The sequence below is a fragment of the Hibiscus syriacus genome, unplaced genomic scaffold (assembly GCF_006381635.1).
Source record: "Hibiscus syriacus cultivar Baekdansim isolate YM2019G1 unplaced genomic scaffold, ASM638163v2 tig00110944_pilon, whole genome shotgun sequence".
NCBI lineage: Eukaryota > Viridiplantae > Streptophyta > Magnoliopsida > Malvales > Malvaceae > Hibiscus > Hibiscus syriacus.
Window position 1 is genome coordinate 30,661 of NW_024062925.1, and position 27,608 is coordinate 58,268.

The 27,608-nt window shown below is 35.7% G+C and overlaps 1 pseudogene; it reads left to right on the forward strand.

The window, feature by feature from the left end:
• Window positions 1-1,498: 1,498 nt before the first annotated feature.
• LOC120147842 lies at window positions 1,499-22,220 on the forward strand (annotated as a pseudogene).
• Window positions 22,221-27,608: the final 5,388 nt, after the last annotated feature.

A 27,608-nucleotide genomic window follows, 5' to 3' on the forward strand; every position in this document is an offset into this window, starting at 1 on the left:
TATCGAGTTTGCATTTTCATTGATACTAGGAGGGTTTGATAGGACAATTATCCTTCACATTCATATTCTTCCCTAAACCACCACCACCATGCCATCACCATCCCTAAATTAAGGTTTACGTTATCACCATATCTATTGGGATAAATTTTCAAATTGATTTATCCATCAATACGACTATTCGATCTCAATTTTGTCTTCACCGTTACGATTCTTAAATTTTTATCTTTGCAACGAGCATCCATTCATCGTAATCCGATATAAAATCACCCTTGGTCGCCCACTTTAAGGAAGATAAGTACAAGTTCTTTATTACATATTTTGTCTTTAGTTCTTTTTTATTACCCTTGTTTTCACCTTCTTTATTTCTCCTTTTATTCTATTACCCTTGTTTTCCATTGTCCTGATCTTTGTTCACTTTGTCTTAAAACCAACAAAACACATCTTTGTTTAAACCTAGTTGTCGCCCACATCAATCACTCAATCTCTCTCGTTTTCTTCATCGAGTCTAAAATTTTATAGTTTTGATTTTTCAACAAGAACAACATTCATCTATCCGCTGCTTTTTCTCTATCATCTGGCTAACAAAATTTCGTTTTCTCTTCTCTACCCCAACTGTTGGGACCCAAATTTAACCTAAACCTGCTTCACGTTGGATGTCTTCTTCGGATGGAAGCTCATCAACTAACCTAACTTGGATATCTTCAACACGAAAAATTCTATTATTAACCAAAGGCTGTAAACTTTGGTTCTCCTCTCCTATTAGAGCTTCCTTAAAAGTTCACGAATCCTTTAGTGCCGAATCTCCTCCAAACCTTAGTGACCTTTTCTTTAGCTTTCGACGAGTGATTCTATACGTTTTCCTCCTTCAATGCAAGAAAAATTCTAATATCATATCCATCGATCCTTTTGCCATCTCCCTTCTCAACAGCACGCCTTGCCTCGGATAAGCTCTTAAATCTGACAATGCGAACGTCGACTTTCCAAACATTTTCTTAAGGTTTCAATATGCAATATAAACATCAAGAACTTTATCGTACGCCTGAAAATTTTCTTTTAAAGCCTCCTGATGAACCCTCTTACTTGTGTTATCGATGAACTCTGCTACTTCTTCCCGATTATATGCTCTAGCCCTCCCACCGATTGTCGTTGATATTCCCACTGCCTCCTTGCTCGACCATTTATATCCTCGCGACCATTCGTTTCCTCCCATTTGCATTATGGATTTTTTCTAGAATTAAAAGAATTGATAAGGAGTTATAACTATATAATTAATTAAAGATTAAATTAAAAATAAGATAAGAAAACTAAGAATAATAATAATAAGGCTCAAAATAAATTAAGTTATATAATTATGTTAAAAATTTATTTCAAACATTAACTACAACATTATATGAAATTTCTGTGATACAAACTAATTCACAAACTAGTTGATATAACTATAGTTGAAGTGATAAGGTCACTACTATTAATAAAGGTGGATAATTTGAATTCAAACATCATGAATAAGAAAATTGAGTTAAAACGATTATCCTCGTAATAAATGTCTATAAGATATGATCTAAACTAATCGATTAATATGTCATATAGTGGTGGTGAACCTAAACAAATCATGGATGTTTCTCCCATAACTTGTAACGAAGAGATGGGAAAAGTTTGACTACTATTAAACCTAACAATTTTGGATTAAATAATTAAACGTACGAACTTACAAGGAAATCCCATAATCTCTACTCCCATGTTGTCCCTTATAAATAATAAGCTAGACTCTGAGCTTCGGCACACTAAGACAATCTCTAAGAGCGAGTTGACTCAGCCTGTTTTAATTTGTTGCATACATTCATTCATAGCTACACCAACATTGCTTGTGAGCAAATTGGGTACCGAAAATCATCGAGAGTTGGGATTATCGGTGCTGGTATCAGCGGCATAGCTACTGCTAAACAGCTCTCCCGCCAAAATCCCATCGTCCTCGAGGCCACTGATTCAATAGGCGGCGTTTGGAAACATTGTTCATTCGCTTCCACTATGCTCCAAACCCCTTGGTGCGATTTTGAGTTCTCCGACTATCCCTGGCCCAAAAGGGACAATTCGAGTTTCCCTTTGTTAGCATGATGAGTCAGCAACAATGTAACCATGGTGTTGTTAGTAAAGTAGTTAGGAGCTTCTTGAAGCTGTTAGTGGAAGTTAGGGTTGTTAGTATCAGTAGTGAAGTATGTTAGGCTTGTAGTAGACATTAGAAGTTATATATAAACAGCAGAAGTCTTGTATTCCATATATAGTTCTTTTACACAATTAATATACAAATGTTATACTTTATTTACTGAATACTTGCTGCTCATCTCTTCTTCATGAACAACATAGCATTGATGGCCCCTTTCTCACATGGTATCATTCGCCAAAGATCCTGGCGTCATTACCTCCGTTGCGTGTTTGCAATGCTCTTTGCTTTCTCTTGGCTCCTGATAACATCTTTCTAATTGATTTGTGCATTCTTTGATTCCAATTGTGTTGGATTATCTTTGAGATTGCTTTGTTTTATGTTCGTGAGTTTTTCTTCCATTGCTACGCATAACCTATTTGTTGAATGACCTGATCGGTGTTGTTCTCAAGAATGACTCTCCAGCGTTGATCGAAGCGAACTAGAAAGCATTTCAATGGCGTTTCCATTAGTTGACACCGAGTACCTCAAGGAGATCGACAAAGCTCGTCGAGACCTCCGCGCTCTCATCGCCTTGAAGAACTGTGCTCCTATCATGCTTCGCTTAGCATGGCACGATGCTGGGTCGTACGATGTGAGCACTAAGACCGGTGGTCCGAATGGATTCATAAGGAATGAGGAAGAGTACACTCATGGCGCCAATAACGGCATGAAAATTGCTCTTGATTTTTGCGAGGGAGTGAAGGCTAAACATCCTAAGATCACATATGCAGACCTATACCAGCTTGTTGGTGTTGAAGTCACTGAAGGTTCTACTATTGGCTTTGTACCTGGAAGAAAAGATTCAAACATTTTCCCCAAGGAAGGGCGACTTCCAAAAGCTAAAAGAGGTGCACCTCATCTGAGGGACATCTTCTATCGAATGAGTCGTTCGACAATGGTCACCGAATTTGAATCCTGTTGATGATAGTTTCAAAAAACTCATAGCTTGGATCCGGCTTCCTAGTTTGCCTATGGAACACCTCATCTGAGGGATATCTTCTATCGAATGAGTCTATCTGACAAGGATATTGTATCATTATCTGGGGGTCACACTCTGGGAAGGGCTCATCCAGATAGATCAGGTTTTGATGGTCCTTGCATCAATGAACCTCTGAAGTTCGATAAGTCTTACTTTGTGGAGCTGCTAAAAGAGGAATCAGAAGGACTTTTGAAACTTCCAACAGACAGGGCTTTGTTAGATGACCCTGAATTCCGCAAATATGTAGAGCTCTATGCCAAGGACGAGGATGCATACTTCCAAGATTACACAGAATCTCATAATAAGCTTTCGGAACTCGGGATTACTCCTAGCTCTGCTCTCTCTCAAGTTGAACGGAAGAAATCATCGGCACTTCCGATTCAAGTCGAATCGGAACGGAAGGAGGCATCGACACTTCCGATTCAAGTCGAACGGAAGGAGGCATCGGTACTTCCGATTCAAGTCGAACAGAATGAGGCATCAGCACTTCCAATTCAAGTCGAACGGAAGGAAGCATCGGCACTTCCGATTCAAGTCGAACGGAAGGAAGCATCGGCACTTCCTATTCAAGTCGAACGGAAGGAAGCATCGGCACTTCCGATTCAAGTCGAACGGAAGGAGGCATCGACACTTCCGATTCAAGAAGCGCATCAAGTGGCTGATGGTTTTACTAAACCATTGGCTAAAGAAACTTTTTAAGTTTTTCGAGAGAAGATTGGAGTTCAAGGATATTCAAGTTCAAAAGAGCATAAGAAGAAGAAGTAAAGGGAATGTTAGCATGATGAGTCAGCAACAATGTAAGCATGGTGTTGTTAGTAAAGTAGTTAGGAGCTTCTTTAAGTTGTTAGTGGCAGTTAGGGTTGTTAGTATCAGTTATGAAGTCTGTTAGGCTTGTAGTAGACATTAGAAGCTGTATATAAACAGCAGAAGTCTTTTATTCCATATAGTTCTTTTACACAATTAATATACAAATGTTATATTTTATTTACTGAATACTTGCTGCTCATCTCTTCTTCATGAACAACATAGCATTGATGGCCCCTTTCTCACACCCTTCATATCTCGAGGTCCTTGAGTACTTGCACGGTTCCGCTACGCACTTTGATGTGTTGAAGTACATGAGGTTCTGTTCGAAAGTCGTCGAGATCCGATACGTCCACGACGGACAAACGACGAATTTGGATGGTCCCAGAGAGTTTGGACCTTTTTTGAGTGGCCACCTGGAAGTCACTGTGGAAACTTATCCATCGAAAACTGTTGAGGTTGTGCTTTAAAACATGTCACTAATTTGATTTGCACATATTTAGTTTGCTAAGGAATCCACGAAATTAGATATTTTTATCGTATTTTTATTAGTAATAATTAATTTTCGTATTTTAAAATTTTATAAGTTTTTTTTAACATAAAATCATACCTATTTCTGTCCCTGCAGGTAGTGGTATGAATTCGAATTACTTGTAGTTTGCATAGGCAAATACGGGGACATACCGAGAACGCCAGCCTTCTCTCCGAACAAAGGCCGAGACATTTACGGCGGCAAAGTTATGCACACCATCGGGTATTCCAAGTTGGATAAAGAAGCCGCTGGAGAGTTGTTGAAAGGCAAGAAAGTCTCCGTCGTTGGCTATAAGAAATCCGCCATTGATTTGGCTACTTAATGTGCTGAAGCAAACCAAGGTATACGCATATACACACGTACACATATACATATACATACACATTTGCATGCATGCTTAATCATAAAACGCACGTGGTCAACAAAAAGAAAGAACAATAAAATGTCAACTGATGACTTAAGTGTTTCTTACATGTGTAGACATCAATTTTTTTCATTTAAAATTATTATTATTAAAATTATTATTATTAGTATTATTATTAGTATTAGTATTATTATTATTATAATTATTATTATTATTATTATTTATTATTATTATTATTATTAATATTATATATTATTATTATTTAATAAATAATTACAAAACTGGAAGCCCATTTACAAGCCCAAATACCAGGCCCAACCAGAACCGACTCATACCCAAATGGAAACCCTAAACTGATTTAGGGTTTCAGCTAGGGTTTTTAAACCCTAGCCCCCAGCCGCCGTCAACATCATCAGCCGTTGGATCTGGCAAGATCCAACGGCCCAAAAGGGTTCCAGATGGAAAACCCTAGGGTTTTTAACCCTAGCAGCCAGCCGTTTCTAGATGTTTCCAGCCGCCTCCGATGAGTCCAGGTGGTCCAACAGCTGCTGCCGACACTCCAGAACGTCACGAAGCTACCCACGTTGAGCCCTATGGTGAGTCACCACCATAGCTATGGTGACTCACCGGGCCTTTCATCTCTGGAACCGGTCCAACGAGAGCCTCGGTGGTGGCTATAAAAGCCACCCCACCTGCAAGAAAGAAAGGACAGCCACAGAGAGCAACGGAGAACAACAGAAAAACAGACGAAGAGAGAACAAAAAAGAGAGATACAAACAGCAACCAACAACCAGACCAAAACAGAAACCAAGAAAGAAAGGAAAGCTTACCAAGGAAGCCACCGTGATCGAAGACGCTACAGGCCGACCAAACTATTTGAAATACCCGAAGGTATTTCTTCAGATCTACTCCGATCGGGAGTTTTTTAGGGGAAACTAACGCCGAATTCGGCCTAATAGGGTTTAGGAGGTTATTTGGGGTATTTAGGAAAAATCCGGCCACCGCGTGTGGTGGCCGGCGGTGGAGACCGACACCGGAGTACGGTGTCCGGCGACTGCCGGAAACTCTCTCGGTTAGAGAGAGGCGAGAGAGTTTTATAAACTCTCTCGGTTAGAGAGAGACGAAGCAGAGAGGAAATGAGGGATGCTGGCCCTACGGGCCAGCCATTTGGTCTTATATACCCCTCCCAAACGACGCCGTTTTGGGCAGGGTATATCTGTAATTTCGCGCACGGGTCAAACCTCTCGCGTAGTCATCCTAGATTTGTAAATTTCTATTTTTGTCACTAAAATCAATTCTTATACGTTTTAATTTCGTCTCGTAATTTTATTTTATTTCATTTTAGTCCTAGCCTGTATGTTTAAATATTTAGGATAAATAATATATTTAGTCCCTTAACTCTAATAAATAATATTTTAATCCCTAGTTTATATTTTTAATTTATTTTAATCTTATATTCGAATTTTAGATAAGTTTATTTTAGTCACTAAATTATTAAATAAGAAAATAGCATATTTAATCCCTGTAATTTTGAGTAATTATGAATTAGGTTTTTAATTTTAATTTTACTATAATTTAGTCATTTATTTTAAATGTTTTCATTTATTTTATTGCTTTTAAATATATAGCTCCAATTGTATTTTTATTTTTATTTTATTTGTTTATATATTTTTATTATATAGTCATAAATATATATATAATAAATAAATATTTATTTCAAATAAATTATTTCAAAATTTATTTTTCAATATCGAAGAAAAGGACAGTCTTAATACAACTGGATGTCCTATTCTGGTATTTTAAAATTTAATAATTAATTTTTTAAAATATTATTTAATTTAAATTAACATTTATCAATATCAAAGAAAAGAGCTGTCTTAAGGCACCTAGAAGTTCTTTTCTGATATTTTTAAATAAATAAATATTTTTATATAATTTTGAAATAATAGAATTATAAATTAAATATATTTTTGAATTTTTAAAAAAATTTTAATAATAGAGACAATTTATAATTAAAAAGTACTAATTTTGGGCGTTGTAGGGGTGCTAATCCTTCCCCAAACGTAACCGACCACGAATCCCTTTTTATTATTAAAAAGAACGAATTTTTGGTTATAAATGCAGATCAGTTCGTCTTTTAACTGATGTTTTCTTAAAAACTCTGTTAAAAGATAATTTTTAGGTATTCGACCTACCTGACCCAAAAGGCCGATGGCGACTCCCAAATTATTTTCAAAACCATTTATTCATATCATTTTTCCCGCCAAGTAATAAATTTTTCGTGCCCGGACGAAAACCGGTTACGACAGCTTGGCGACTCCGCTGGGGAATTGTCAAACTTTAAAATCAATTATAAATTGTCTCTATTAATTAGAAATGAAAAATTCATTTATTTAATTTTTAATTCTTTTTTTTAAAATTTTTATTATTTATTATTTTTATATTAATATTGTTTTTATTCAGGTATTAATTATTTTATTTATCTGTTAGAGGTTTGAATATTTCTCCTCACACACAACACTTGCATTGCATAACATAAAGCTCTATAATTGAGTTTGTTCCTTTTAAGTGGGAGTGAAAGCGACGTCTTCGTGAGAATTTATTCTCTGTGTCAGACCTAGCAAGTAACTTTCGGGGTTCATATGCTCTATGTCTTCGTGAGAATTTATTCTCCGTGACAGGTATAGAGAAATGTGTCCCCTCGAATTGAACTCGATCCGTTTAAGTCTGTAATGGACTAGGATTGAGGGTTGACAGCCCAAGGGGGCATCAACAAGGACAATTCGAGTACCTTTACTCCTAGAACTGAAACTCTGCATATAATAAACCCTAGAAATTCACCTAATCTAAGACAGTACTGAACCTCTATTCATAGGTGTACACCAAGGAGAAATAAGCTCTAGCTTTTAATTTATTTAATTTATTATTATTTTTTCTCCCTGAATAAATGCATGCGAACTAGAAATCATGCGGTTAGGTTAATTTTTCCAAACAAAGCATGGAACTAGAAAGCATGAGGTTAGGATTTATTATATACCATGATAAATAAATTTTTCTTTCAATTAGTTGGTATTAACCATTTTATTTTTTCTTATTTTCCCATGTATGTTATTTTTGCTCTAATTTGTTTAAATTATTTTCTTTTGTTTGCATTGCATGATCATGACCAAAAGGTGTTAACTGAAAAGACTGTTCATCAAATTAGAAAGAAATCATAAATGGACAAAAAGTTCTATGGTCAAACAAAATATGACGCGGCCAAGAAAAGACATCCTGAGGGAACTCTGAAGATAAAGAAGAGCTATGCACCCAAAGATCGTATGACCATTGAAGAGCAAAAGGAGATACGAGAAATAAGAGAGCAGATGACCAAGATGGTGGATAAAATATCTGTTTTGGCCAAAGGAAAAGAGATTCCAGCACAGAAAGAGAGAGAGCTCAATAAACTTAACTCTGCAGTTTCAGATACGCAAGAGATTTCGATTCTTAACCAATTTGAGAAATTACAGACAGTCATTATTCGTATTCACAAATTATCTGGAGATACCAAAGAAATGGTGATGACTGTACAATCTCCCAGACAAGAAAAGAAATCATGTAATAAAAAATCATCAAAGGTTGGTCTGCTTCCGATGTCTAAAACTCAAGTTCAATCCAAGACAAAAGGTGGTTCTCATGTTGATGCTATACCTATATCATATAAAGATTTGTATGAAAAGTTACTTGAAGTACGAGAAATAGCTCCATATTACATAAAACCATTCCAATCTCCATATCCAAATTGGTATGATATCAACGTTCATTGTGAATATCATGCCAGAGCTCAAGGACATACCATCGAGAATTGTCTTGCCTTTAAACGTCGAGTCCAAAGTCTTTTGGATCATGGAACCTTACAATTTATGGTAGATGATCGACCTAGTTTGATAACCAAAGGTCCTGCTAGATTAATACCAAAAGTATTCAAAGGTAAGAGTATCAGTAGGGGCGCCCAGAGAGAAGAAGATTTGCTGAGGTTTGAAGCTCAAATACATAATTTAAAGATTGAAAACGATAAATTGAGCACCAAAATGAAAACCATACATGAAGATTTCCAGAAGGTCAGTCAAGCCTTTCAAAATACTGGCATAGGGAACACCCCAGAAGAGTGGATAGCAGGGGTCACCAAACTGAAAAAAATTGCAACATACATAAAGATCCTGTCCAAAAACTTTTTGAACACAAATGTTCTCTCACAAGGGAAAATGAGCAACTCCGATGACATAGGAGAGGAAAGAACACCAGAATGTCATGGAAGAAGCTGCAGTCCAGACAAGCAATATGGTCCATAAGCTGATAATCTAACTTGGTTTTAGAGAAGAAAATGGGAAAGTTATTCCCTATATGTAAAGTTTTGTTGAAGTTAGGATTAAAGGTTGTCCCCTACATGTAAAAGTTTTGTTTGATGTACTGAAGCTTTTGTGTTCAATGAAATCTGTTCTAAGATGATCACTCTTAAGTAACACCTTTTCATACATGCATTTACATTTTGTATCTGTGCATTTTCATTTTGTATTTTTACTTTTTATATCTTTGAATTGCACATTTTGCATTCTTATTTTTCCATTTATGCATTTTTCACATTTTTATTTAAGTACTGTCATGTACTTTAATTATAAAAACATATAAATAATTCATGAAAGGTTTCTGTAACAGTAAAAACCAAGATCATTCATTTATTTTACTGTACCATCATCATGAAAACAATGGAGCAATCTTATGAGGGACTACAAGACCATTGGCCAGAACCATTGACAGGGTTACCTCGGGATACAAGGAAAGAAGTTTCAGATTCAGTACCAGATGGATCAGATCAAATTATCCAGGGAATGGAATCTGATAAAGAAGATACAACTGCTATAGAGAAATCGTGCTATCAGATTGAAGAGCCGAGAAAGATAACATACCCTGAGGCATCCCACTCAAACCCAAAGAATAGCTTCATTAATTATTCACAATATGAGGAGAAAGTCAAGAGGACAGAGAAAGCAATCAGAAACATGAAAGATGTTAGTGTCTACCACAAAGAATTAGAAGCAAGAGAGCTTAGTTTAGTTCAAGATTTGATTATTCCCCATGAATTCAAAATGCCTGATTTTGAGAAATATGATGGCACCAGTTGTCCCTTAATCCATTTGAGAATGTTTTACAGAAAAATGGGAGGATATTTAAATTCTGATGACCTGTTAATTCACTCTTTCCATGATAGTCTTGTTGGCCCAACAGTTGTCTGGTACAATCAGTTGACCCAAGAACAGATCAAGAGATGGGTAGATCTAGCTGATGCATTTTTGAGACAATATCGGTATATTAAAGGCTTAGCTCCAACACGTATGGATCTTCGAAGAGTAAAGAAGAAAACCAATGAAAGATTTCAAGAATATGCCCTAATATGGAGAGGAGTGGCAGCACAAGTTCAACCTCCCATGATAGAAGAAGAGATATCACGTATGTTTCGTGATTCCCTTCCTGCTCCTTTCCGCGAGTTGATGCAGGCAAATCCGACAAAGGAATTCGAGAATCTTGTGACAAGTGGAGATTTAATTGAGAATATAATCAATGAAGAAAACTCAAAAGTCATATCCAAGAGCCCGATGGATCAAAAAGCAAAAGCTGATCATGTGAATGAATGTTGCATCCAGAGTCCTCGTAATTACAAAAGAAAAAGAGCAAGTAACTGTTCGGATCGACCAAATAAAGTCATGCGATCAGGAAAAACTTTGGAAGTGTTCCAAACTTCCATTTCAGACTTGTATCCTCATTTGGTTAAAGGTCAGTACATCACACCAAGACCAATGAAAATGTCACCAAACCCTTCTGCTCATAGCTATGATCAAAGTAGTGTTTGTGATTTTCATTTTGGAGTATTTGGGCATTCCACGGGCAATTGTAGGCAACTGTTAAAAGAAATAGAGATGCTTGTTGACAAAAGAGTCTTGACACAAAAAATGATCAAGAAATGGGAGGCAAATGAAGACAATGACTCTGATCTTATTACACAACTGACATTAAAGGAGTGATGATGCATGAACAAGTGGAAGTGTTATGTACCACTGTAGTACCTTTCTATTTTCAGCATCTTGTTTGAACTTGTTTTTTGTTCCTTTCTCTGCCTTTTGTGAAAAAAAATAAATTGTGTTGCTTTTATGGTTATGAGCAAAGAATCAAGTTTTAATCTTGAGATTATTGAGTATCAAGTAGATTAAATATTCTTTTAAATTTGCAAGAGTTATAGATCTATTGGCAAATGATAAAATTATATCTTCCATATCCCATCCAACACCAATTACTCGACCCTTACCAAAACTAAATCCTGACACTACAAAGATTCTGAAGAAATGTCTCCACCTGTTTTTACACCTACTCCAGATGTTTACCTTTTCGGGTATAGTTGATTGATGATACTACATTCCACCATATACATGACTTCAAAATTCACACATTTGTCCTTCCAAATACAAAACCATCATAAACCAAAAGACCTCGAAAGAACCAAACTTTCAACTATTCGTGAATTTTACTGCAAGAAGAGCCGAGATGAGGCATCAAGGACAAACTCATTGATGATAATTTCGAGTGATTAGGGCTTACTCAAAGAAGAAGGGGAAAGTGATTGATTGAAATAAATATATCATGCATTAATTACATTTTTCATGTAAATAAAGTTAATCTTGAATATTCATCCCCCTGTGGATACCTCTTTTTACAAAGGTTTATGTGTATGAGATGATGAACGGCATTATTTCATTTATCCTTTAATATATATATATATATATCCTTTGTTATCCCCATTTGAGCCTGAATAATGTTTCTTCTAATTCAACCCTAACCAAGGATCACCCTCTACATTGGGGGGCAAGGTAAAAGATATTAGCTCACAAGAATAAAGATTGTCAATACATTTTTTTTCGAAGATAAGTTTCCATGAAGTCAAGAAAGTTTTGAACTACAAAGTATGTCAAATACAGAGTGCTTGAAGATCAATCCAATCAAGAATAATGGAAAACCTCCAAAATGAAAAAGGAAAAAGAGGTGATCAAAGCAATTGAAGTATTATACTCATCCAGCAAAGAAAGAAGGAAAAAAAAACAAAACAAAACAAAAAAAAAGGAAAAAAGAAAAAAATTGAATCAAGATGGGTGGATTATTGAGCCTCAAGTTACAAGGTTGATCAAGTACAAACAAAAGCAAGAAATGCTGAAGATATGAGAAAATGGAAATGAATCCAAAATTTGACAGTTTAGAGGGATCCAAATGATGGAAAAATCCCCAACAAAGCAGATCCAAGTTAAGCAAGGCAAGATTGATGGCATTAGAATGAATTGATCCTTGGTTTGATTACCCTTAAACACTTATTTTGGGCCTTTTTATCCCTTTCTTTCGTAACCATAAGCCATGGCCTACGTTACGTACCTGAAAAGTCCATTTTAATTATACATAGATTTCTAATTAAAAGAGAATATCATCAGAATTCATTCTGCTTCTTCAAGATTGATTTTTATTTGCAAAAATTGGTTTTTTAAAATCTTTAATGCATGATATGAAAACTGATAAAAGGAGGGTTCAAGATATAAATTTTTAAATAACATCTTAGAACCAAAGGAGGATTCGAGTTGAAAACCTGAAAAGGCGGCTCGAATATTGAATGGTGCAACAACGACATAAGAGACGATCTTAAGCTCTTAATTGAAGCACCGCACATCTCAAAAACGTTCCTGAGATTCTGGAAATGAGAAGCATCTCTACAAGATGAACATAACAACCATTTCTTCAAGTTGGTGTAAGCCGAAGCGACATACTGAACCAACTTGAAAGAACCTACTTTACCAAAATCAACCTACACCTCAAATCAGTCAATAATTTTGACACTTGCCATAAGATTATGATTTTTGAATGATTTAAAAGTGTAGTTGATTTATTTGATATTCACTAAACTCATTGTTTATGTTTCGATTATATTGTGAACCTAAGAAGGGCAATACTTTGTAAAGGTCTTTCATTCTTCAATAAACAAAGGAGGAAAAAACATTTTCAAACAGGACAGTCTCAAATGAGAAAGGTCCTTGAAGCAATTGTTGTTTATTCTACCTCTGTAGTAGAAAAAGAATGAACGAGGCCAGAATAATGAAGCACTTCACATTTCTGAAGGCAAGTGGTCCAAGAAGCCAGAAAGTCTGGATAATTGAACTTGTGACACTCCCCTATGACATTATTATCAACTCATCAAGAAAGATTATCTCATGCTGAGGGCGATAAGCATCACCAGACATATTATTTTCCCAAACCATCAATTCATGTTCTCTAGAAGATTACATCATAAAGCCAGGAACAAGTCACTACATGCACTCTGGTTATACTATGATGCTGGCTCAAGTCTTGATACATTATTGCTACTTCTTCTATACTGATCATTTTCTTTGTCATGATGATATCCATTATGTCCTTCAGAAGATTGCTGAATTTGAATTTGAGGACTTAGGGCACAGAACAAGACATTGGAACAGAATCTATCCTTATAAGCCTTTTATATAAGTAAGGTTGTTACATTAGATGTCACCAACAACAAGGTCGAATTCGACAAATCTACTCATCAATTGCTCCAACCGATACCATTCAGTTCTTGCACATATGTTTTCAAAAATATGCTAAGACAGTAGAAGACAGCCTCTGCATTATTGATCCCAGAAGAAAAAAAGAGACAGGACATTGATATCACCAGAGAACATATCTCTATACAGATCCTTGTATATGGTTTTTAAGGAAACCTAGAAGCATTTCCACCTCATTAGGTTCAAGTGGAGCAACTTTATTCCTTCCAACCCATACTAGATTCCATTTTCAGCACTCATCAAGAACATACTTCTGGACACTTGAAGGTGGCTCATTGTCATAAGCTTCAAGAGCCTTACAGATCCTTTCTGTCAATTTGGCACTTCCTGTACATGTTTATAGACAGTTCAAATTTGTTCTTGGATTCCAGGAAGACAATCATTTCTTTGTCAATGGAAAAGCATCAGCACATGGAGGAAGCAGAATAAGAGAAAATCTGTTCTTAATTGGCAGAATTATGAATATAGCCCTTTTCAATGTAGTAGCATGGAAATGTTTCGAATCTACGAATTCTGGCTCTACATCGAATAAGCATTGTGATATCCTAGTCCAAACATTAACTAGAAGATGAATTTGCCAATAGCATCTTCTGGAAGTGTTCTTTGAGTTATCTGATCTGGTTTGACAAAACCAATCATTAAATTTGGAAGATGAATTTGCTCATAGTAGAAATAAGGAGACTCAATAGCATCTTCTGGAAGTGTTCTTTGAGTTATATGATCTGGTTTGGTAGGAACCCCAGAACCGATTATTGGAATTGAAAGATGAACTGCATGATCATCTTCATTAAGAAGTTTCTTTTCAAGCTTCCTCTGCTTCTTCTTTTTCCACAAATCATAGCCCAAGTTTCGCCTTTGTTTGTAATTGGGATCATTACATAATGGCTTCCTATCTTCTACCATAAGAAGTGCGTCAGTAACCTTAGCCATTTGATCAGCACATATAAAATCTGTCAATTCTGTAATTGATGAATCTGAACCACATCTCTCCATGGTTATTGAAGCTTCAGCCTCTGAGAATCCCATTTTTGTCAAGTATAACAGTTTACTCTCCTCATCAGAATCAGAATTCAGGATTTCCTCGATATCAGAAGAACTATCAATATCTGTGAAATCATCCTGAAAGATCGCTTCATAATCAGATGAGTTGTTATCAGAATCAACATGTTGCATGGGTGCAGATTTTTGATGAGCTTGTACCATTGTATATGTAGTCTTGCCATTGCATCAGATTATTGTTTGCATAAATTGGTTTCTCTCCCACAGAAAAGTATATTTCAGATATGGCCTTCACTGAAAGATGATAAGCCACTGTGTCAGCTTGGAACGGATTACCAAGCTATGTTTACTGCACTGTCTGACTAAATCCCTCCAGATACAGAAAATGGTCACCTCATTCAGAAGACACATATCTCAGACGTTTCTGTTAGAATGATTGAATACTTCTTAAGTTTGTGATAACATGAAGAGAATTTCAGTTACTTGATAACACTACTGTTTAGTGACACCAGAATGAGAGTATTCAAGATAAATAGATTTGGGGCACGAATAAAGCTACAAGTACCTACAACAATTCATTGTCAAAATTGGACCTCGTGGGGATCATGACATTCCAGTCAAACAGAGATTGAGAGTGAATAAGATAAATCTAGAGGGACATCTTGAGGGCCCATTTCAACCAGAAATAGAATATTGGGGCATTTTGAAGGCTCACAGCAATATGAATATTTGGGCATTCTTGGAGGCTCATATCAACAAGAAGTAATGTTGAACACACTTTTAACATCTGTATCAGCAAATATTGGGGCATTTTAAAGCTCACTTCAGACAGATCCATGTGGGATATTTTGAAGACTGAGATTAACAAGAAGCAAATATTGGGGCATGCTGAAAACCCTTTTCAAACAGAATCAAAAATGTTGAAATATTCTGAATATTTATCAGCAAAATGCTGGGGCATGCTGAAAACCCATTTCAATCAGAATCAGAACTGTTGATGCATTTTGAACATTTGTATTAGCCAATGTTGGAGCATGCTGAAGGCCCACAATATCCAGTGTAAAGATCATTGACTTGAACAAATATTTCCAATGAGATAGAAATATATGAAGAATGAAAATGGTGAAACAGTGACAGTCGAGCTGACTATACATAATTGCTTCGTTCATCAGGCAATTACATTATGATCATGATGTTGGATAAATGTTTACTCAGCAATTGCAAAAATTCCACGGATATCTTTCTGTACATTGATCCTACAGTTGATGTGTTGCTATTTCCTACAAAGATCATTATAGAAGAAAATGTGATCAGTATCACATTTGTCTTTGCCCGAGATGATATCAAGATCATTTAGTGTCTCCTATTCAATTCGACACTAGCATATCTTGTGAATTTGACCAACTTTTTGGTCATACCAACATTACACTTGAATCCCCACTGAGTTTTTGTTCTCAAATGGTCTTGTGACATCATTCAAAAGCTTTGAACACTAGGCAAAGAACTTCAATAATTACGAACATCTGAACAGAAACCACAGGAAAGGATGAATGTGTTGTCAAATGTTTTACGAACATCTGAGCAGAAGCCACAGTAAAGGATGAATGTGTTGTCAAATGTTTTACGAACATCTGAGCAGAAGCCACAGTAAAGAATGAATGTGTTGTCAAATGTTTTATGAACATCTGAGCAGAAGCCACAGAAAAAGATGAATGTATTGTCAAATGTTTTACGAACCAGTGATTATGGTGTTGAACCAATGTTGCAATCATATGGTTTCCATTTATTGATCCAAGATGAAATCTGTCTTCTTCAACCCCAAGATATAATGAAGATTTCTTTCCACAGAAGGGAAGCAGAAATTTTAACAATAAGAAACTAGTGGAGCCAACTATGGTTGAACTACAAGTTGTTGTTAAGCATCTCGACATTATATGGTCCAAGTTGCCTTATTCGAGATCTGATTATATGTGGAGACATGAAATGAATTGGAATAAATCTTCCTTATGATGTGTTTCAAGAGTTAAATAAGAACATACTCTACTCTCCTAATTAATCCCTGCTGAGTCAGGCATATCTACATCTACACTCTTCAAAGATGATAGATTCTCTTTTTAAAGATGAAAGCTTTATGGGATTTACACACAAGTCCAAGCAAATAAAGTTGGTTTTATCCAAGACAAAATGGGGCATCAGGGTCATAATTTTGACTACGACAAGAGTTCCACAAGTGAAACATTTCTTCTAAGACTTTCATGAAGCAAAGAAGACAGCAAAGATACAAGTTGATCAGATGATTCTGCATGAATGCAAGCTTGATAGTATAAGTTTCTACACTGAAATCTAGAGGTAATCCTGGCATTAAATGATGAAGTGAAGGAAGACCAAGTTCACCACTTTGAAGCCAAATGAAGATTGCATCAACATTCATGCATTCATAAGAACATCATTTGCACAATAGACAATGCATTACATTGATACATCTGAATGCATTCAAACATGAAGTTTTACAGATATTCGGAAGAACAAAAAGATTCATGGTAAGAAATACCTTACAAGAAGAAGGTATTCAAAACCGTAAATACAGGAATCACGCAAACATCTGAAGAATAGATGGACGTAATCCACAAAAAGGAGCATTATTTTGAGATTGAGGCATGTTACCCAATCAACATGTTATTTTGAAAAATAATGAGAAAACGATTTCCATAGTTTCTCATTCAATCTTTTCTTAAAATGAAATTGTTGAATAGTAAGAAAACAATTTACATAGTTTCTTACTTAGTAAACTATTTCTCACATCTATAAGTCCTTCAGTGCATGATGTTTCCAAAAAGCCTTCGGGAGCTTTTTGATGTTTTCAAAGCCTTCGGGTCATCTGTAAGTCCTTCAGTGCATGATGTTTCCAAAAAGCCTTCGGGAGCTTTTTGATGTTTTTAAATCCTTCGGGTCATCTGTAAGTCCTTCAGTGCATGATGTTTCCAAAAAGCCTTCGGGAGCTTTTTGATGTTTTCAAAGCCTTCGGGTCATCTGTAAGTCCTTCAGTGCATGATGTTTCCAAAAGCCTTCGGGAGCTTTTTGATGTTTTCAAATCCTTCGGGTCATCTGTAAGTCCTTCAGTGCATGATGTTTCCAAAAAGCCTTCGGGAGCTTTTTGATGTTTTCAAAGCCTTCGGGTCATCTGTAAGTCCTTCAGTGCATGATGTTTCCAAAAAGCCTTCGGGAGCTTTTTGATGTTTTCAAATCCTTCGGGTCATCTGTAAGTCCTTCAGTGCATGATGTTTCCAAAAAGCCTTCGGGAGCTTTTTGATGTTTTCAAAGCCTTCGGGTCATCTGTAAGTCCTTCAGTGCATGATGTTTCCAAAAAGCCTTCGGGAGCTTTTTGATGTTTTCAAAGCCTTCGGGTCATCTGTAAGTCCTCCAATGCATGATGTTTCCAAAAAGCCTTCGGGAGCTTTTTGATGTTTTCAAAGCCTTCGGGTCATCTGTAAGTCCTTCAGTGCATGATGTTTCCAAAAAGCCTTCGGGAGCTTTTTGATGTTTTCAAATCCTTCGGGTCATCTGTAAGTCCTTCAGTGCATGATGTTTCCAAAAAGCCTTCGGGAGCTTTTGATGTTTTCAAAGCCTTCGGGTCATCTGTAAGTCCTTCAGTGCATGATGTTTCCAAAAAGCCTTCGGGAGCTTTTTGATGTTTTCAAAGCCTTCGGGTCATCTGTAAGTCCTTCAGTGCATGATGTTTCCAAAAAGCCTTCGGGAGCTTTTTGATGTTTTCAAAGCCTTCGGGTCATCTGTAAGTCCTTCAGTGCATGATGTTTCCAAAAAGCCTTCGGGAGCTTTTTGATGTTTTCAAAGCCTTCGGGTCATCTGTAAGTCCTCCAATGCATGATGTTTCCAAAAAGCCTTCGAGAGCTTTTTGATGTTTTCAAAAACATTCGGGTCATCTGTAAGCCCTTCAGTGCATGATGTTTCCAAAAAGCCTTCGGGAGCTTTTTGATGTTTTCAAAAACCTTCGGGTCATCTGTAAGTCCTTCAGTGCATGATGTTTCCAAAAAGCCTTCGGGAGCTTTTTAATGTTTTCAAAAACCTTCGGGTCATCTGTAATTCCTTCAGTGCATGATGTTTTCATTTAAAATTATTATTATTAGTATTATTATTAGTATTAGTATTATTATTATTATAATAATAATAATTATTATTATTATAATAATAATAATAATTATTATTATTATTTATTATTATTATTAATATTATATATTATTATTATTTAATAAATAATTACAAAACTGGAAGCCCATTTACAAGCCCAAATACCAGGCCCAACCAGAACCGACCCATACCCAAATGGAAACCCTAAACTGATTTAGGGTTTCAGCTAGGGTTTTCAAACCCTAGCCCCCAGCCGCCGTCAACATCATCAGCCGTTGGATCTGGCAAGATCCAACGGCCCAAAAGGGTTCCAGATGGAAAACCCTAGGGTTTTTAACCCTAGCAACCAGCCGTTTCTAGATGTTTCCAGCCGCCTCCGATGAGTCCAGGTGGTCCAACAGCTGCTGCCGACACTCCAGAACGTCACGAAGCTACCCACGTTGAGCCCTATGGTGAGTCACCACCATAGCTATGGTGACTCACCGGGCCTTTCATCTCTGGAACCGGTCCAACGAGAGCCTCGGTGGTGGCTATAAAAGCCACCCCACCTGCAAGAAAGAAAGGACAGCCACAGAGAGCAACGGAGAACAACAGAAAAACAGACGAAGAGAGAACAAAAAAGAGAGAGATACAAACAGCAACCAACAACCAGACCAAAACAGAAACCAAGAAAGAAAGGAAAGCTTACCAAGGAAGCCACCGGTGATCGAAGACGCTACAGGCCGACCAAACTATTTGAAATACCCGAAGGTATTTCTTCAGATCTACTCCGATCGGGAGTTTTTTAGGGGAAACTAACGCCGGATTCGGCCTAATAGGGTTTAGGAGGTTATTTGGGGTATTTAGGAAAAATCCGGTCACCGCGTGTGGTGGCCGGCTGTGGAGACCGACACCGGAGTACGGTGTCCGGCGACTGCCGGAAACTCTCTCGGTTAGAGAGAGGCGAGAGAGTTTTATAAACTCTCTCGGTTAGAGAGAGACGAAGCAGAGAGGAAATGAGGGATGCTGGCCCTACGGGCCAGCCATTTGGTCTTATATACCCCTCCCAAACGACGCCATTTTGGGCAGGGGTATATCTGTAATTTCGCGCACGGGTCAAACCTCTCGCGTAGTCATCCTAGATTTGTAAATTTCTATTTTTGTCACTAAAATCAATTCTTATACGTTTTAATTTCGTCTCGTAATTTTATTTTATTTCATTTTAGTCCTAGCCTGTATGTTTAAATATTTAGGATAAATAATATATTTAGTCCCTTAACTCTAATAAATAATATTTTAATCCCTAGTTTATATTTTTAATTTATTTTAATCTTATATTCGAATTTTAGATAAGTTTATTTTAGTCACTAAATTATTAAATAAGAAAATAGCATATTTAATCCCTGTAATTTTTGAGTAATTATGAATTAGGTTTTTAATTTTAATTTTACTATAATTTAGTCATTTATTTTAAATGTTTTCATTTATTTTATTGCTTTTAAATATATAGCTCCAATTGTATTTTTATTTTAATTTTATTTGTTTATATATTTTTATTATATAGTCATAAATAAATATATAATAAAATAAATATTTATTTCAAATAAATTATTTCAAAATTTATTTTTCAATATCGAAGAAAAGGACAATCTTAATACAACTGGATGTCCTATTCTGGTATTTTAAAATTTAATAATTAATTTTTTAAAATATTATTTAATTTAAATTAACATTTATCAATATCAAAGAAAAGAGCTGTCTTAAGGCACCTAGAAGTTCTTTTCTGATATTTTTAAATAAATAAATATTTTTATATAATTTTGAAATAATAGAATTATAAATTAAATATATTTTTGAATTTTTAAAAAAATTTTAATAATAGAGACAATTTATAATTAAAAAGTACCAATTTTGGGCGTTGTAGGGGTGCTAATCCTTCCCCAAACGTAACCGACCACGAATCCCTTTTTATTATTAAAAAGAACGAATTTTTGGTTATAAACGCAGATCAGTTCGTCTTTTAACTGATGTTTTCTTAAAAACTCTGTTAAAAGATAATTTTTAGGTATTCGACCTACCTGACCCAAAAGGCCGATGGCGACTCCCAAATTATTTTCAAAACCATTTATTCATATCATTTTTCCCGCCAAGTAATAAATTTTTCGTGCCCGGACGAAAACCGGTTACGACAACATGCTTATATTCTTACACAGGAAACTAACAACAGCTATCTACTGACCAAACCATTGTCGTCTTCTCCTTCTTTCCAAAACTAGCTGCTTAATTAAGCTTAACTTCGTAAATAGTCATAAAATGCATGCTAAACATTGTATCTTAAAGTGTTTTGGTTCTGCTGTTTTTTGTTTTTTTAAAAAACAGGATCAGATGGTCAACCTTGCACAATGGTGATAATGACTTTACATTGGACTGTTCCATGTTACTGGATTTGGGGTTTGCCCTTTTCCATGTTTTATTCAACAAGGTCTTCTCAGTTTCTCTATCACAGACCAAACCAAGGGCTTCTCAGGAATTTGCTTTGCCCTCTTTTGTCTCCTCTGGTACTACTTCGATTTCACTTCTATTTCCGGGTTTCCACATTGCTGCAGCTTTTTTGGTCCCTATATTATGCTCAAACTTGAGATTTTAGTCCCTCTACTTTATTTTTTTTATCTCAAGTTACTCCTTTTAAACATAATTAGTTAGTTCAAATAGCTAACACGTTAAATATTCCGGTAAAATAAAGTTTTTATGTTTCTTAAATTGAAATACAAAGACTAAATCTTAAATTTGAGCATAGTAGAGGGACCAAAACTAAATTTGACAGTTATTTTTTTTCATGCAATTAATTACTTGGCTTGGCTTCTTTTTAATGAAGAGAAAAGCAATTTCGAAGTTCATAGAGTCGTATTTGGTATGGAAGCTTCCACTAGTGAAGTATGGCCTGAAACCCGATCATCCATTCGAAGAAGATTATGCATCATGCCAAATGGTCATCCTACCCGACAATTTCTTCCCAGAGGCCGACAAGGGCAAAATCATGTTCAAAAACACAACCAGGTGGTGGTTTTGGACCAAAGGACACGAATTCAAAGACAACACCAAGCTCGAAGCCGATGTCGTGCTACTCGCCACCGGCTTCGACGGCAAGAAAAAGATCCAGTATCTACTGCCGCAGCCTTTCTTGAGCCTCGTGGTAGACTCGTCTGGGATCGTGCCGTTATATAGGGGCACGATCCAACCGTTGATCCCGAACATGGCGTTCGTGGGGGTACGTTGAGAGCGTTTCGAATCTTCACACGGTGGAGCTGAGGTGCAAATCGCTGTCAAGGCTGGCTGATGAACCGTTCGAACTTCCGAGCATCGAGAAGATGCTGGAACAGGCCGGGGAAGAAATGGAGATCATGAAGAAGATGACCCGGTTCTACAAGAGGCATTGCATTTCGACTTTTAGTATTAATCACTGTGATGAGATTTGTGAAGAGATGGGGTGCAAGTCTTGGAGGAAGAACACTTGGTTGTTGGAAGCTTTTGCTCCTTATAACAGTCAAGATTATGGAGAAGATGAATAAAAAAGATTTGGATTGTTATTGTTATATATGCATGCACCATCATGTATAAATTTATACAATGACTGCATTAAATAAAATGTTAGTTTTCATGTTAAAAATTCGTTTGATTGATTATAAATATGAGAAAATCATCCATGTATGTCCCATTGTTGCATATGATATTATAATAATCGAAAATAATAAGTAAAACAAACAAGATGGAAAATGAAAATATTAAGATTCATGTAGAAGTTTAGAAAAGAAAAACTACGGACATATTAAATTTATTATAACCTAATGTAAACAAGTTTAATATAACAAAGATTGTCAAGAAAAAAAGTTCAATATTATAAAAAAGTCTTTCCTAATATAAAATTTAGATCATAAACTCTACTGCATAACAATAATTAAATCTTGATGTTGAGAAATTTTTCTTAATAATATTTTTTGGAACAAATATGTACTAAATTGGGGTTTTGGCAGGGGAAGGAATCTTGACAAGTTTGGTCTTCATAAAAAATAAATTTAAAGAGGAGTTTGTGAGTGGATACACATAACTTGAAGAGTAATATATGTCATGTAGTACTTGGATTGCAAATAATAATAATAATAACTATAGCAACTAGTTTAATTGAAGTCCAAAGACTCATTATAATATATTATATAAATTATACACACTATTTAAACTATTAGTTTTGGTCTGTTTTAGTTTCTAAACTTTTAATATTTTAAAATCATACTTAACGTTTAATTTTTGTTTGATTTTAGTATATTGCCATTAAAAACTTAACAACACTGTATTTTTTATGGATAAATTACATCATTCAACATTCAACTATCTTCTCACTCCTATTTTGGTACTAAAATTTAAACAAAATTCAATTTAACCACTCTACTTTTGAATTATTCCTATTTTAATCACGCTAATTTATTTTATTAATAACTTATTATTATTATTTTATTAATATATAATTAAAAATAAAAAAAATGAACTTAAAAGTTAGAGTGATTAAATTAAGAGTAATTTGAAAGTTAATTAATTAAATTAAAAAAAATTTAAACATTAGTGACCAAAATACGAGTAAGAAGATAATTGAGTGATGAATGATGCAATTTACTCATAAAAAAGGCGCCACTTGCAAATCACATGCTAATTTTTTAACGACGAGGTACTAAAACGAAACAAAAATAAAACATTGAGTATGATTTTGAAAAAAATTAAAAGTTTAAACACTAAAATAAACTAAATTTGATAATTTAAGTACTAAACACATAATTTATCCTAATATATTTGGGGTCATCGGTCTAACCCCACGATTCAAAGCTCAAATCCAGTTTACTCAAAAGATACTTTCATATTGGAGACATCAATCTTTTCGTTTTATATTATATTGTCACGTTAAATTATTATTATTATTTTGGTTACAAAAAGTTTAAGTTAGGGTGGCTCCCCTATTCCAGGGCCAAAGCATACTTAAGACCCAATTGAGATTTACATAAGAATTTACAGATTGCCCACTAAGAGTGACGGTGGTAGGATTCAAACTTTGTAACGTCCTAAAACCTGGGTTAATAGTTTGGGTTAACCCGAGACCCATTATTGAAGCTCAAGGGACCAAGTTTAGTTGAATATGGGCTTGAATTGGGCCTAAAATTTTTTTTGAAGGGTGATGAGTTTTGGTTAAAATAGAAAGTAGGGGACCAAAAGTGTAATTTACCCATTTCTTATTTCAAAGGCTGAAAACTCCCCATATTTTATGTTGTTTACGTGAACCACTCCCCATTTCCCACCAAACACTTATGTTCTTCTTCTTTATCATCATTTATCTTTTCTTATTCCTCTCTTAAGTGAAAAGTTTTAAGGATTCAAGCTTAGTTGTTGTAACCAAGGTAAGAATATTTCTCTACATCTTTCAAGCTTTGTTTTAAGCTCCATATTTCAAGTTTTAGAATTTATTTTCAAAATTGGGTTTTATGGAGATTTGAGGGAATCCATGAATCCAAGCTTAGTTATAGTATATCCATGTTATCTAGAGTAACCCTTAGCTTTAATCCAAGAGCTTAGTTGGTTTATTAACCCCCTTTTCTCACTTTTGTTTAATAAATGAGGTGAGAGAGAGCTCAAAATCAAGAGGGAAAGAAAAGTTGACCCTTGGTTGATTTGAGAGAGTTTCCAACAATCAAAGAAACCAGGTAACACATCTACAACCTTTTCATACCAATTGTGAGATTTTTGAATGCATTTAAGCCATAAATTTAAGTTGGGAAGCTTGTATGATCATCCATGGTAGATTATAACATTTGATGTTATTTAACTTTTTTAAGCCCCTTTATGATTCATTCTATCATGTATAAACTTATACTGGTCAATTGAAAATGTTAAGATGGTTTTGTGAGTGTTTTGAAGTGTTTAAACATGTAAAAATTTCAAGTTGCAGAAAAGGTTTTAAAACCATCTCTGGCTGGTTTCGAAACCTTTTGTCTAGAAGGTAAGAATTTACAGAAGTTTCGAAACCTTTTGGGGAGGTTTTGAAACCCCCTGGCCAGAATGTTGATAAACTACTGAGTTTTTGAAACCCCTGAGGCTGGTTTCAAAACCCCTGCCTGAATTGGGCCAAATAGGCCTAGAATGGTACACGGATAGCCGTGGACTTATAGTATGCTTCAAATTGGGTAAACTTCCAATAAAACGTTAAGTGATAACAAGAATAATGCTTAATTACCTTTAGAAATGAGATAAATTAGGGGACATTAAACTAGCCTTGATTGATGCTCGGGAAACAAACAGGACACCTGAGTTCCTTTAGTAAGATTATGATGTCGAAACATAGAATCAGTCCGGATATCCTTAGGTAGGGCACGAGGCACTTTAAAATGACTAACTAGGGCCAAGGCCCGACACTCGCGAGGGGTGGGTTAGTCGAGGGTGTTGATCGATGCAGAGATTCCAGAAATCATTATCGGTAGACTAGAGGGGTGCGAGAACTCCGAGATGTAGAACCCTCAGCCGCACCATAATGTCTGTCATAGCGTAAAGAGTGTAGTATACGAGTATACTCACTATTTCATTATTATCAGTTGGCTTGAGAATGACATGAACACTTTTAGTATGGCTTAGTTGTTAGTGTGGCACTGGGCTAGTTAGCTCAACGTTTGAAATTTGTTTCATTATGCAGGTTAGTTGAGGAGCAGCCAGAGGACTATTTTGCCAGTAGTAATCCAGATCATACTAGTGAGGAGTAAGTCTCAAGTCCATCTTTAGAGGGTAAATATATTTGTAAACCCTGATTTTTATATTCAAGTCGTAAGTTATTTTAAACGATGGTCTGTATAAATTAAATTATTATTTTTGGGAACTCCTGGTTGTAAGCTATTTTATTTAAATTGTGGTTGAGTTATTTTAGCATGAGTATTTACAAATGATCATTTCAGATTGAAAAATAAAAGAAATTTTTGGTTAGCCTCTCCAGTGGTTCTGTGTGGCATTCAGATCGGTTGATTGTGTGTCATATCAATCTAGGGTGTTGCATTTAGTAGTATCAAAGTGTCAGGTTTAGATGTTCTTAGGGCCCGTGGGTTAGAGTCTGTAAAAGTTTATGAATATACATGCCTCTAGGGATGTTAAGAGTACTTCTACTTTTGAAGTAGTGATAATAACTCCCCGTATTGTTTTAATTTCATAGAGTTGTCATGGATGAGGTCCCTGGTCATAGTCAAGAGGGTAGGCACGTGATTAGAGCTTCCCTCGTGGGTAATTTTGATGATTAGTTTGTCCATGATACTGAGTTTGAGGAGCCTAGGGACGCGAGAGTCGAGGAGGCCACTTTCTTTAGAGAGATGTCTTCCACCCTGAGGCGCATAACTAGAGCCCTACCCAGAACACCAGCTACCCCACCTACTCATCCGGTCTACCAACCCCATTTGTTTTAACACCATAAGAGTCCATTGTTGAGAGGCTTTGAAGGTACTAGACCATAGACTTTTTTGGATATGGAGATGATTATCCTGTAGTGTCTGATCAGTGGCTGAGAGAGACTCTTAGGACCCTTCGACAGCTACACCTCACTCCTGATGGTATACTTGAGTGTGTCACCTCCTTGTTGAAAGGTGACGCAATAAACTGGTCGGAGGCAGTTGCGATGTCGATGGAGCCCGAGCGGCCTACCTGGGATCACTTCTTGGAAGAGTTTATATAGAATTATATAGGAGAGGCTCACATGGACGATCTGAGAGATCAGTTTTTACAGTTGACGTAGGGGGGCCATTTTGAGTTTGAGTATGAGGTGGAATTCCTTCAACTTAGCTGATATACACTAGAGTCAGTGTCTTCGAAGTATTTTTGCTGTAGAAGGTTCTGGGAAGGCCTCCTCCAAGATATCATCACCCATTTATCCGACAATCCACCCATAGTTTTTACTGAGTTAGTCTGCCAAGCAAAGGCTCTAGAGAGGGTTCTAGGGAGAGAAGTTATAATACCCCAAATAATAGGACAATGACTAAATTGAAAGGAATTAAAATATGGAAGACTAAATTGATTAATTGATAAAGATGAGAATGAGTGGGAATAGTAGTCTAGACTAAATTATTGCGAGAAAAGATTAAAAAGGCCATTTATGGGTATTTGGATATAAATGAATTTGAAATTCATTCATTATGGTAGATATATATATTAGAGAAATGAAGAGAATATGAAAAAGAAAGTCAAACTCTCTATTATTCTTCCTCTTTTACGTGAAAAAACCTTCAAGCCTAGCTAAAGGTAAGTTTTCAAATTAATGATTTATTTCTTCAATTTTTGTTTGTTATCAAATCCTTGCATATGATGGAAACTTAATAAAGGTTTAGAGGAGATTAAAACTAAGTTATGAATGAGATATTAGAGATTAAAGAAAATTGGTTTTATGATGATATGTTAATATATGAAGGTTTATTAATGTTTGTTGGTAAAATTGACTGGTCAAGAAGGTAAATGAAATATTAGAAGCATTGGTTGAGTGAAATAACAAGTTAGAAATTATGGTGTGATTCTTAAAATCAAATGCTCTTGAGGAATATTAGATGTTTTAAGTGGTTAAATGAAGGAAAGTTAGTAATGTTAAGAAGAGAAGTATTATATAGTATTGTTAGAGGTAAATGAGATGAAAATTGGCCCAAAGTTAGGTAAATTTCGGGTGAAAACTGGAAAATCTGGGTAGGGATATCGGTACCATATAGAACAGTACTGATGCCATAGGCAAATATTAGGCTAAATTATATGAGAGGTATCGATACTGATTCAATCAGTATCGGTACCCAAGCGATGTGGTATCAATACCATGGTAAGGGTATAGATACCAGTAAACATCGAATCTAATTTTGGTATCGTTACCTAATGGGGGTATCAGTACCATAGCATAGTGGTATTGATAC